At 39.1% G+C, this 12,730-nt stretch overlaps 1 protein-coding gene across 20 annotated transcripts in view; it reads left to right on the forward strand.

Annotated features, from left to right (window-relative positions):
* The window catches only part of LOC116232872 (uncharacterized), a 324,054-nt gene that overhangs the window by 229,033 nt on the left and 82,291 nt on the right, over positions 1 to 12,730 (forward strand). For 17 of the 20 annotated variants that reach the window (XR_016463853.1, XR_016463863.1, XR_016463860.1 and 14 more), the window contains one exon: positions 8,886 to 8,976. The exons of 1 other annotated variant lie outside the window; for it this stretch is intronic. The gene's annotated coding sequence lies outside the window, so the exon portion shown is untranslated. Of the gene's footprint in view, positions 1 to 7,943; positions 8,768 to 8,885; positions 9,502 to 12,730 lie in introns of those variants that run through there. 2 more of the 20 variants (XR_016463869.1, XM_090134657.1) reach the window with 2 other exon arrangements.

A 12,730-nucleotide genomic window follows, 5' to 3' on the forward strand; every position in this document is an offset into this window, starting at 1 on the left:
AAAAGGTGCTCTTCTCACTAGGATGTCTTACAGATAAATGGGTAAGATACCTCAGACTATGATTGATTATAATGATTCCCTGTTTTCTTGACACATTCACAGTGCTTACATGTAATGTCAAAAGTGAATGGAGTAATGGGAGGGGAGAAACATGCATGTAGATATGAACTAAGGCTGGCAAGTCCTTAAGAAGTTGATGTGAGTGTACTAGTTCCAATTTACTCAGGAAGCCTAAAGCTGCTGTATGGTTTTCCCTTGTTTTTTTTCCTATGATAACTTTGCTACAACTTTGATTCTTCCTTTTCCTCACTCCTTTCAAAAATATATGTCTCTTAGAGCCTGAATATAGCTTGTAAGGGGGTTTGAGTGGTGTTGTGGTTTAACCTGGCAGGCCGTTCCCTCACTTCCCCCCAGTGGGAAGAGGGAGAGAACTGGAAACAAAATAGAACTTGGAAGTTGAGATAAAATCTAGTTACTTAGACAGAAAAGGAAAAGAAAAATAAATAAAACCTGCAATAATTATATATACATACATGCATCTCCGCAACACAACTATTCGCCACCCACCCACCAACACTCACCTAACAATAAAACTGCTCACTGACCAATGCCCTGCTGGCAACATGATGTCTCACTACCTTCAAATGCCACCTGGACAATCCCTGAGCAGCAGCCCTCTCCCAGTCAACTCCTCACATCTCATGATGTGGAATAACCCCTGGCTTAATTCAGGCATCTGTCCTGGTTCTACTTTGTGCCCCTCCATTGTTCTATCATGGCAGCAGCTCTTATCATTTTCTCAACTGATTCTAAAAGATTTTCTGTTGTATCTTCATGCCTTGAAACCTTACATTTTCTTCTGAAATTGCTTCCTTCACTCTTCCAAGAGGACATAGCTCCCAGGTCAGCAGTGATAGTAATATAATTCTTTAAATGCATCAGTTCTAACAACAGCTCCTGGGACCTTTTCTGATGATTTCCTTCTGATGTGATCTGCCAGTATTTACTCGAAGTATCTGAGACTGTTTGAAAAATGGAAGAAATCACACACTCCAGTAGCGTTTGGATTTCTTCTGTTTCCTGGCCTGTTGTTTTTCATTTTCCTAGGGAAAACCCATCCAGCCTGGCACTAATCTTTTCGGCACTGCTCTTTAGTAGCTGCCACCCATCCAATCAAAGCAGGGCAGAAGCTGCCAAGCTCTGGTTCTTCTTTGCTTTATTCCTTGAAGAGTATCCTTTCCTCCTCTTCCTTGGATGTTTTCTATACAAATATTTGTGATTCTGTCCCTCTGTTCGCCAAGATCATGTTTGCTTGCAATTAGTGGAGCTTTTAAACAGATTTGGGCTGCTGCTACACAGTTCAATAATCACCACTTTTCCATTCTTTTCTAGTCATTCTTTTGTAATGGGCAAATATATTTCACGACAAAATAATGTCCCTTGGCAGGTTTGATCTCATTCTCATAATGTGAATGTTTATAGACAATGGACTCAATATGCCAGTTAAAACAGATTTTGATTTGGCTTATCTACAGCCAAAGTTCTTGGCCCCTGGTGCACAACCAAACCATGTGTAAAAAGGTATTCAGCTCTGAATGAGATCACTAACATCTGTTGCTGCACATAGCATTTAATCTTCAAACACCATCAGCAACAACAAAACTCAGGCAGTTTAAAATGCAGAAATGTAGAACCGTGGGCAATCTGAGACAGAGCTTCAATTCCTCTTAATTACTGCTATGCATTGTGCATACTGAGGTGATCTTCTCACAGCTACATACTCTGCCCTCAGGTTTTTAACTGGTCAGCATTTGCTAATATTCCTATTCCTGATCATCATGGCTATGCTTCAGCTGCTATGTGCCAGTCACTAAATTTGTGTGTGTGTGTAAGTGGTTAGATGAAGAACTCCAGAAATCTCTCCTGACCTGTATAGTTCGTCTACATAGTCGTTGTCCAAGAGCTTCTGATCTCAAAACACAAACAATCTGCAAGCTGTTGAACAACAACTCACCATATTTTTTTTCCTGCTAATGTGCCAGCAGCTGCTCCCAGGCTACTGCAGTTGCTTGCAGTGGGGTGGAGAGAGTGTTTTTTCTAATCAGACTGGACAACAATTGCATTTTGGAGGATCCATTTTTGAGGACTGCAGCAAATGAATGCAGTGTTTAAAGATATCATCTGCGTGGGCCTTTCCCTGTAGGAGAGTTGGCAGATGTCACTCTGTGCCTACACCTTACGCACTCCAGCCTTTACTCTTGTAAACCAATCAGGCTCTGCAGAAAACCATAGAAGCTCAGGTTATCGTGTTCTGCTTGGAAAAAGGAGATAGCTTGCATTCAGTTTTTCCATCTGTGGCAATATCATTTGGAAGAAGGCTCAGGTGTATTCTCTGTACTGGTAATGTCTTCACTGCCTGCACTGCCATTTGCCAGGGCATCCTGAGAAGACAGTTTCCTACCCCTACCCACCATGTTATTATATCCCTGTATTGGCAGCAATCAGGTTCTCAAATCAACTGCTGTAACTACCTTTTTGTTGTTATTGCTCAGAGGTTGGGGAGACGATGACAGTTTCTCCAGTAATTCAACCTAAAAACAAAATTGCAAGAGTACAGAAGATCTTCATCTCATTCAGAGGTGCTTAATATTTCTAGTCTTTGATAGTACTAGCTCTTGTTTGAAGGCATCCCACTGAAAAATCTCATCGCTATTTAAAAAATCACCGCAGGAGTTGATTTGGTGGAAAGGGTGGCCAAGGTTCAATTTGTTTAAATAGCTGCTTAGCTCCTGTACCTTGCTTCAATTTCATTTTTACACAATCTGGTGTTCAGAGGCATTACACATTTTAAAGGTAGTTACTGATTTATGTACTTGTATTTTCTTTTGATCCTTGCCTTTAGCCGTTGTCTGCAACACAGTTTGACTAGTGTTCTAACGTATGTAATCATAAATTATCTTAATTTTGGGAAGCCTTGATAGGTGGAACAACATTCCCTTTAGTTGTGTAGCAGCTGATGCTATTTATATGCAGAGATTACTCTTACCTATGAGGTAAAATTAACTCATAATCATTGTGGTTGCTCTTGGTAATATACAGATTGAGATTTGAATCTCCTCTTCTTAATGGTATTATTGAGAGTCGAAATAAAAGCCCAGTTTTGTAACTATCCTGAAGAACAGGAATTCTAAGGCATCTCTTCAGGTGTTTCGTGTATGCATCGTTGACATGCCTTGTGACAAATATATATTTCTTGTTTCTTCTCGGTTCTTCAAATGTATGAGAACTTCCAGCTCAGGATCTAAGTGAGCTGTCTGCTTCACACATCCTTTCAAAATGCTTGATATCCACGTTGGAGCATTTTCAGAAAAACTGAGTCCTGGTTCTAGATCTACGTACTTTTTCTCTCTGTGGATGATAAATGGTCTTGGCTTATTCACAGGCACTGTCCAGTGTGCCTAGTTTCTGACAGTGCTTGGTAACCTGACCAATCTGAGCCATTCCTGTGTGTAATCACGACTTATTTATAATTTTGCTGGAACCTCACATATTCTCTTTACTGCCTTTGTTAATCGTAAGAATCCTCTAAAGTCATTCAGTGGGAGCTCTCTCAGACATGTTTGCATTGTGCTTCTCTAATACGGTGGTTGCTTTTAAATAGAGGGAGAAAATACTATGGCAATAGTAGCAGGAATGAGATGAGATTGATGAAATAAGGTAAATTAAAGTTTAATGCTAGCGATGGAAGCTAGTTATGGCATTTAGTAAGATTTTTCTGTCTACTAGAGCTACAGTTGTGGATCCTTGAGGAGTGAATGATTTATTGAACTTTGTTGTCTAATGTTTTTTTTTTTTTGTAAATGTACCTGCTGGTCTGGTGCTATTACATTCCTCATTTCTTAGATTGCTCTGAGTTTTCCTTGACTCATAGTTTTCACTGAATATTCAACATAGCCTTGCATGGGTGAAATGTCTGTTCCATTAAATGGAAATTTGGATTTCACATCCTTTCCAGAAGCTGTGGTTAACGAACCTGCACCAAGCCTTCCTGTGATTTGCGTACAATATTGTTATATCCTAACATCCCTTGCAGTGAAACATGTTTGTCATACAGTCCTAAACGTACAACTGGGCCTGGTCTTTCCAAGTGATTCATATGCCAAAGAATTTGGTTATAGCTCTGAATGGACCACAGTGCTGTGAGGCAGGCTTATTTAACAGAAATTCTAGAGTGTTTGGCATGTTGTGTTTGCCAGAGTGAAATGCAGTTCTGGAAAGAGGACTGTCATTCAGATGACTCACTGCAATCAAACACTTGGAGAAAATAAAGTTGCTGAATGTTATGTCTACATGTAATTAACTGTATTTATCATTGGACAGAAACTGTGAAGTTAAGGGAAAATTAAGTTACGTTTTCAAACAAATCTCAAGCTACCCATATTCTTTTTTGGAAAAAAAAAAACCAAAACAAAATAGCCGTTTCTTTGCCAAGCAAACTGAAATGTTCTAAAATACAAATGTTGATGTATTGCAACAAAGAAATTGAATCGCTGAATGCAAACTTTGTTTTTAAAAATTGCAGTGTTGAAAACATCCAGATTTCAAACTGAAAAGTAGGATCGTATATACACAATCTTTATTTAATCAGCAGCTCTGACATTTTTATGTTAAAATTTTCTCCAGAAATTGTATTCTTCCCCACTGCAGTACTCCCAATTTACACATAATATACTTGCACGCAGATAGACGCACTTACAGTAAAGCTGACAGTTTCAGTTCCAGATGTGTCCATATATGTATATATACATGTGCTATATATAATATACACAGTAAATATTGATATTTTTTTTTCCATTTTCATTACTAATGCCTCAAAATTGGACACAGTGTTTGAGTATTTGCATAGGAATTGATATCACTAGAGACATGGCATTGTGTGCTCTTCATTGGGAGGGCAGGCCAAGGTTCAGTAATCAAACAAATTTCTCAATGAAAATGTTGTGATCTTCAGCGCAGTGGATGCATTGTAAACAAAATCAAGCAGTGCCTTACACTGTTGGAATAGGACATACATTCTTTGTGTGAGGATTCTGACTATTTGTTTACAGCACAAGAAGAAAAAGGACTGGAAAGGAAATGGTTGTGTTCTGTCTTTACAGTGGGTGGGTAACTGAAGCAACAAATCCTTTACTGGACAACACAAATAATGCTTTTCCAAGCAGGTGTTGGGAAACAGTTTCTTTCTGCAAAATCTGCCATTCTTCACACAGAGCAACAGATTGAATAGTCAGAAGATTGGTGACTTTAGGCAAATGAACACTACCTATCACAATTACTTTAAACGTCAGGTCTTGGAAACCTGAAGAGCCAGAAGTAGGCTGGCACTATATTTTTCTCATTGGATCATTGATACTTTCTGTTGGCAGCACAAAGCTTGCTCTGTGGTCCATGCATCAGGCAGCAAAGAGCCCAGCAAAGCATGGTGCTGCTGGCCAGCATGGCACCTCAGGCACAAAGAGCAGGTATATCATTCCTCATCTAGGGCAGGAGGGTGCTAACACAGCACTGAGCCCAAGCTCATAGGGTCCCCCCAAACACCTTTTGGCTCCGTGCTCAAGGAATGGTGTGCAAGAGCCAAGCCAGGGAAGCTCGGAGGAGGAGCTGTGGCCAGAACTGTGGAAATCACAGCTAGGCCTGAGCAAAGCACTTAACTGACCAAATTTGGATCGTCACCAATTGCTTCCGTTTAATGAGACCCTGTGGAAAGCAAGACCATACGCTATAAACTTCCGAGAGGGGGAGCAGAATGCCTATCTCGGTGATTAACCAACTAGAATAATCAGTTGTGTACGAGGCACTTTGGGAGATGGCTGTTATTCACTCATAGAAAGAGCGAGGTGTCATTTCGTTTTTTTAGGGTTGTAAGTTTCTAACTAATTTTTGTCTCTCCTTGCCAGTGTAACGGTTTGAATGTTAATTTAATTTTGCAGAATATCATTTATGTAAATGTAATTAGAAGGGAAACGTGATCGGGAGATGCACAGCACCAAAGAAAATTTATTACTCCGAGGGGTATTGCTCTAATCATTCAACTGCAATATTGAGTTTCCCCAGATTTAATCTAAAAGCAATAAATTACAAAAGGCTAATGTCCTGCCCAACAAAAAGCTGTCATGAACCCAAGTTTCTGTGGGGAAAAAATTCAACTTCATTTCAGCAACAGGCTCTCCTCGTTTACACATTCCTTTTATGATTCCAGGCAAGTCAAAGTAAAATGAATACAAATGTGAGAGTTCGAACACTTTCCCTGAATATGTATGTGTGTCTGTTGGTGATTGTAATAATCAGTAAGCCAAAACATTGGGATTTCTCTCTATCTCTGGCAGAATTAAGAATGCAGCCCCACAACTGCAAATTCTTCTCCCCACCTTAGCATGACCCTGTGATTTAAGGGAAGGCAAACTGGAGTCTGATTAATTCCAGTGTCCATATGAAAGTCTGTTGCTAATGTACTGTAGTTTTTGTTCTCTTGCCGACGAAATGGATGAGTAGAAACTCTCTCTTCTTCTGCCTGAGTGCTTGAGCCTGTAACTTGTGCACTGCATGGAAAGCCTGGTCTGTGCTGGGTAGTTGCCCTGTTGATGATTTTGGCCTGCCTTTACTAAAGGAGTGCTTTTGGAAAGTGGAATGAAAAGCAAATGGGCAGATATATTGGATGGTGTGATTACTTCTTGAAGCCCAGATGTGAGTGTCCTCAGCAGTTCTGCTGTTCAAGGAGCATCTCTCCTCTTGAAAAAACCTGCCATGAAAGTTCATCAGCAAATAAACAACAGCTAGGCAAAATAGGAACTGTGAAATGCCTGCCTAATGTGTATGCTAAAACACTGTTAAGTGTTGGGGTTTTGCGGTGCAATTTAGAATGAAGGCTGATGCCAACATTACACTTCTCTAAGAAGGGGAGTAATTAGTACAGGAAATAGGTTTCTTATGTTTTATTTAGCCAAATTCATCTCTGGTTTAACTCTACTGCAGCCTGGATTACATTTGTTCTTATTTCCCAGTGTTCTTCTGCATAGTTCTTTCTTACACGACCTTTAATTCACTGTGATTGTCTTTTATTTTAGGTGAGGACCATAGTTCCTCTGTCAGTTTGTTAGTATCAATTATGCTGTAAGCCCGGGTTTCTTGGCTCACAAGAGGAAACCCATCAGATTTGCAACAAGTTTTTACAAAGTGCAAATTGGCAGGTTTACAGATTCCCACAGCTGTGCATAGGACAAGGGGAGGAGTGCAGGGCTGCAGAGAACAAGGCATGGAGAAACGAGACTGTGGGAGGAATGGGGAATAATGCAAGGAGCAGAGGAGATGTTAGAGAGCAGGGGTTTCCTCATTGCAGCTTTTGATGTGTGGGGTACTACTAGTGTAAAGCTTCTTTAGCTGTAGTTCTCCACCCATAGGCGTGTAGGGAGGCACAGATGTATGCAGAAGTATGTGGGACAAGGTGCCATGGGTACACTTAATTAACAGTGAGCATGTACAGCTCCAGTCACCTCATCCTCAAGCAAACTGGTGAGCACAGCTCAGACTGTGACAACCTGAGAGTTTCATGGCTTTTTGCAGGCACATCAGTAGAGAATGCCAAAAATTATTATTTATTTATTTATTTATTTATTTATTGCATAATGCATGAAGGGGAATCTTGCATCGTGGAAAACACATGCTGCTCCAGGTGGAGACTACCGTTCTAAAATTCCTTCAGATGAACACAGGACTTTATTTTATTAGTCAAGAAGTCTTCCAAGGTCGTCATCATTTATTGGAATTCCTGTGTTATTCATTCCAGTGAGATTTATAATTATAAGTGGTAATTACAGAGAATCCACTAAACAATTCCATAGGAATTCCATTGTGATCTGACATTAATTAACAACCAATTATAAATTATAATATAACTTCTAAAAAAAAAACACCAGTGTCTGGATTCCTTCTTTCAGCTACGATTAAATGTTAGAAGGAAAACTGCATTTGTAAGCTGGGGCCGTGTTACAGATTGATCAGCATTGCTGTGCATTATGGCTGTGTTTCCATAGAGCAGCCACTATGTGGATTGGCAGCTTCAGCCTACGGAGGATGTGAAAGAATTTTTGTCCTCATCTTTCTCGTAAGAGGTATCTGTCTCACAGGATTTCAACATTCTGTCATGTCGACAAGTGTGCACACTTAAAGCTTAGATTTTATCTGACTTGTTGTGTAAATTAGACTGATGTGAAGCGTTGCTTGTATGCCTGATGCAAGCTCTCTCTGGCTTGAAAGTATATTTTCAAAAATTGTAGCAAAAAAAAAAAAAAGAAAAAGAAAAGAATACTTACTGATTCCAGTGAGAATAGAGAAGACACGATAGCAAGTATTAACAGAGCTCTGGCACTGTTTGATCACCCGCATTAAAGATCTGCTATCTCATGGAATTTCTATATCCCCCAGATCTGCCAGGTGGGATGCTGTCTATAGAGATGTGGATAATAAAATACCTGCTACATGTGGATAATCAATACTAAGTCTCTCTCTTTCCTTTTTTCCTCTTTTCTTTCTTTTTCCTTTTGTTTCGTTTTGTTCTGTTTGGACAGCTCAGCTCTGTAATCATTACTAAGATTTTTAGGAAGGTGGGGAAAGTGGGATAATACCAAAATGCATTACGTGCAAAACCACATAGAGAACAAGAGACATAAAGGAAGACAACAGATTCTTTCTGTGTGGATGAAATCATGAGGTAAATTTGCAAAGCCTTACCCTGAAGATTAATTTCCAGCATCTCCATTAAGCCTAATGAAAATCACATGTGTGTTTCCGAGTGTTTCTTAGCGTGTTTCTCCCTTGCCTCTTTGCAGTTTCTCCCTGGGATCTTCCACAGCTCCTTTGATCAGTCTTCCCAGACCTCTCCCTGAAATGTGCCAACAGATCTGGTCCAAGTTATTAAGAGTAACTAACAGAGTGAAGTGTGGTCCTTTCAGCCACCTCCACACCCAGGTTTCAGTATAAAACATCACTGGTGTGAGTGCAAAGTTATTCAAGAGAATTATAGCATGACCTGTTTTGTTGCCTATACTAGAGCTACTTGCTGTTCTAAACCATGTATTTCTGCTGTTGCACCCTTCTCATGGACTTTATAAACACGGTAGTGTGGCTGATCCAAACTCCAGGGCTCATCACTTTATTGCTAGGGCCAAATGTGGTTTGATTCGTTGTGTTTTGCTATCAGGAAAGTATCCTGCCCTTAGTGCTGTCTGAGACTGTACTCATTCTTTGATGGAAGGTCCATTTTGGACCTGCTACTGACTGCTCATGCAAATCTGCTGTCTTTGCAGAGAGTAGATCTCTGAATCTACTGACAGTCTTGGCCAAGAGATAGTCCTGCATGATGCTTTTTTTGTTAACGTGAGCTTATCCTCATATAAAATAGATGCAATTGCAGCTGGGAAATGCCTGTAAAAATCTCATCCTGTAATGCTGCATCTAATTTGTTATCAGGGCTTCTCTGAACAGCTTTGACAGTTAGCTGGAGATGTGTCACTGACAGCAAGTAACAAAACGTAGCTCTGACACAAGGAAATATTATAAACTTTCTAGATAAGATCAGCTTCAGCAGTGAATCAATCTAGCCCTATTGGACCCGGAGAGTATACAAGAACTAAACTTGTTGCTTTTCTTGTAAGTACCCCTAAAAGGGATTAAGTTTTTAAGATTTGGCTACATGCATTTCAGATACTAATATGCTGTTTTGGTTCTGTGCCTGAATAAGATTTAGTGGAATTTGGAGAGCAGCTGGACACTAAAGCTTTAGGAGATGAAGCGTCAAAGCAGGGCTTGTAGTAACCAACATCCTGTCAGCATATCCAAATGTTCTATATTTAACTTACTGTTAAAATTATGTTTTGTTATTTTTTGTCTACTTTCAGCAAAAAAGTTTGGTTTCTGCAAGATTAGAGAACAAGGCAAATTCAGTTAAGGCTATAAAATTTATCTCATTGCTTTCTTTTTCGCTTGCTGTTGATCTTAGGGCAGCTGTAAGGGCAAATGGAAAAGATAGGTATTATATTTCAAAGGCAAAGTTATGAAAGTCTAAACTGCATCCAAAGTATATTTTACTACTAATAATGAGAACTGGATGAAGAGTGTTTAAAAAAATATGAACCTGCCTCAACTACATTGGTTCAGAAATAACGAATCTAATGCAGTTTTCCAAAGAATAATTGATATTATATAATAATAACTGGCAGTTTATGTCATGAAAGTGACACTTGACACTTTGCTGCTAACCAGTTTAACATCATCAATTAAAACATCACTTGTGTAATGACATTTTAGTAACCGGTTTCATATCATAAATTATGACATCACCTTCTTTTATAGCATCAGGGTTGAATGAAAGGCTTTCTTTAGAAAAAGGGAAAAAAGGAGGAAATCTTAACACTGTCTCTCATTTTGTGCTCATACATGGTGTGTATGTCCTAGCCCTCTGGTCACTCATTAGAGAGCATCTGAGAGCTGAAAAGCTGCAAACTGGTGTGAAATAAACATTTTAGAAGAATGTGCTTTGGGTTAGCATAGGTAACCTCCTAGTAGACAATAGTTTCCTTTGCATAACGCCGATGGAAATCATCCAGGAAGTATGAGTGTACTTGTGGAACCCGATGAACTCAATTACACTGCAGTAATATTTACTGAGATTTGGTGTGAAAGTTCAAGTTTGCATCATTACCTACAAGTGGGTGTTCTTTTTCTTCATGGTCAGTGCCTTTAAAAGAATCCTTTGCATTTCATTCCTCACTGAATGGTCGTTTTGGTGCTAGATTCTGATATTTTACATCTCAGAGCCTTGTTGGCAGTGGATTTTGTTATGTCTGCTGGTCATTTGAGCCTTGAGTTGGCAAATTTCTCCATCTATTTGTACTGATTTAGCCTTGTAGAAACAATTATAAGCCAGATGTGATTGAGTTTGGAGTATTCTCAATTAAAGAAAAATATCTATGAATGAGTAGCTTTGAAAGATTAACCACAGGGACCCAAATACTCTAAATATATTGTGTGTTTTCAGAGCTGGCTTTCTAAAGGCACGTAGCATCAAATTCCTTCCCTTCCTACCAAGGTCATTAAAAACATCAGTGACCACAGGCACAAGCAAAGCAAGTCACAATCAAGTGTTTTCAAAGTATTTCTGTATTTTTTTTGTTTTGAAACAGTCATTGCCATATTAAGCCATGCTGAACTCCACCGGGACATCCATGGGATGATGTCTGGTGCATGTCCTATGCAGAAAATTAACTTTTTACATGCAGAAAGTCCCTGTGAATTCATGTGATTCTCCCATGGCTTGCATCCATATCAGGTCCTTAATTTGTGAAGTAGGAAATAGGGAGATAATCCTAGATAGGGAGACAAATTTGTATTTAGAACAACTGAGCAACTGTTGCATATTTACCAGGAGATAAGCATTTCCCCGAGTAATATACAGACTAATTTCCCTTACTAATTCCCATTCTGTAAATCAAGAATATGACAAATGAGTGCCACATGCCATCTGAGCGAGTGTTCTTTCCTCTGTCCAGTGCCCAGTGTTCAAGAGATGCCCTAAATCTGGTGAGTCGATATATACGATAATACTTCTGTAGACAAAATTTTAAGCAAATCCCTGTAAATTGTCAGTGCATATCTTAGTGGTCTCTTGAGAATGCTGTGATTTACCTACTCTCTTTTCTCAACATTTTTTCAAAAGTTTTTTTTCCACCATGAATATTTATGTCGATGCCTCATTTGCTGACTGAATTTCCACTCTGCTGGAATTATGCTTCCCCATAGTGCACCCAGGAAAGGTGAGCTGTTAGAGGTGAGGAAAAGAGATTCCATGACCTTTAGGAAATAGCAAGTGGCACTAGATAAAATGTATTTTCTGATGGGTTACTTGTGAATTGGTTGGACATAATTACCAAAAAATTATTATCTCTCTGAAACAATTAACTTTTGGTAGATCAGACTCCAAATCTCCAGAAGCTCTGAACTTTTACAAATGGGCTTTGCCCACTGCCACTCTTAGGCAATGAGTAATTTTTACAATAGACATGGGTGATAGATACCACATATTTCTAGTTATGAGTATGGACTTATTTACTGCTGGCACTTTTTTTAAAGTGACTTGTAAATGTAAAGGTGCTAGATTCAATGCTTAAGAATGTGTTTCCTTGGTGATAAAGCTTTCACTAAGCATGTTATCTATATATTCTGTCTTATATGCAGACAAGAGATGATTCACACCGAATGTTATAGATCTTGTGCCTTACAATTGAGTCCTCCATTGACTTATGGCTGAGAAACATAGAAATCAAATCCACAGATGGTTCTTCTTAAAAGTGAAGTTTTGGCAAAAGCAATGAAAGCTATAATGCATTACAAAAGTGTGCATTTTTTAAAGTTGTTTCACTTCCTATTTTCTCTCTACAAAACTCCCTGAAATTAGGAGGGCTCTCGTGTTTCATCTTGCAGTTTCAGCAGAACACAGCCTTTATTTAGCATGCTCTGCTACTGTCTACTAAATGCAAAGAGGATGTTAGCTCAGAGGGGTACACAGATTAAATAAATAAATACTCAGACTGAAAACTCTCTGGCACAACATAGCAATTTTTCTAATGATGAAGTAGTTGTGGTCAGAAATCTTTTCAGTAGAGAAATAGAAATGGTT

This window comes from Phasianus colchicus, chromosome 2, assembly GCF_987193195.1.
Source record: "Phasianus colchicus chromosome 2, bPhaCol1.hap1.1, whole genome shotgun sequence".
Classification (NCBI taxonomy): Eukaryota; Metazoa; Chordata; class Aves; order Galliformes; family Phasianidae; genus Phasianus; species Phasianus colchicus.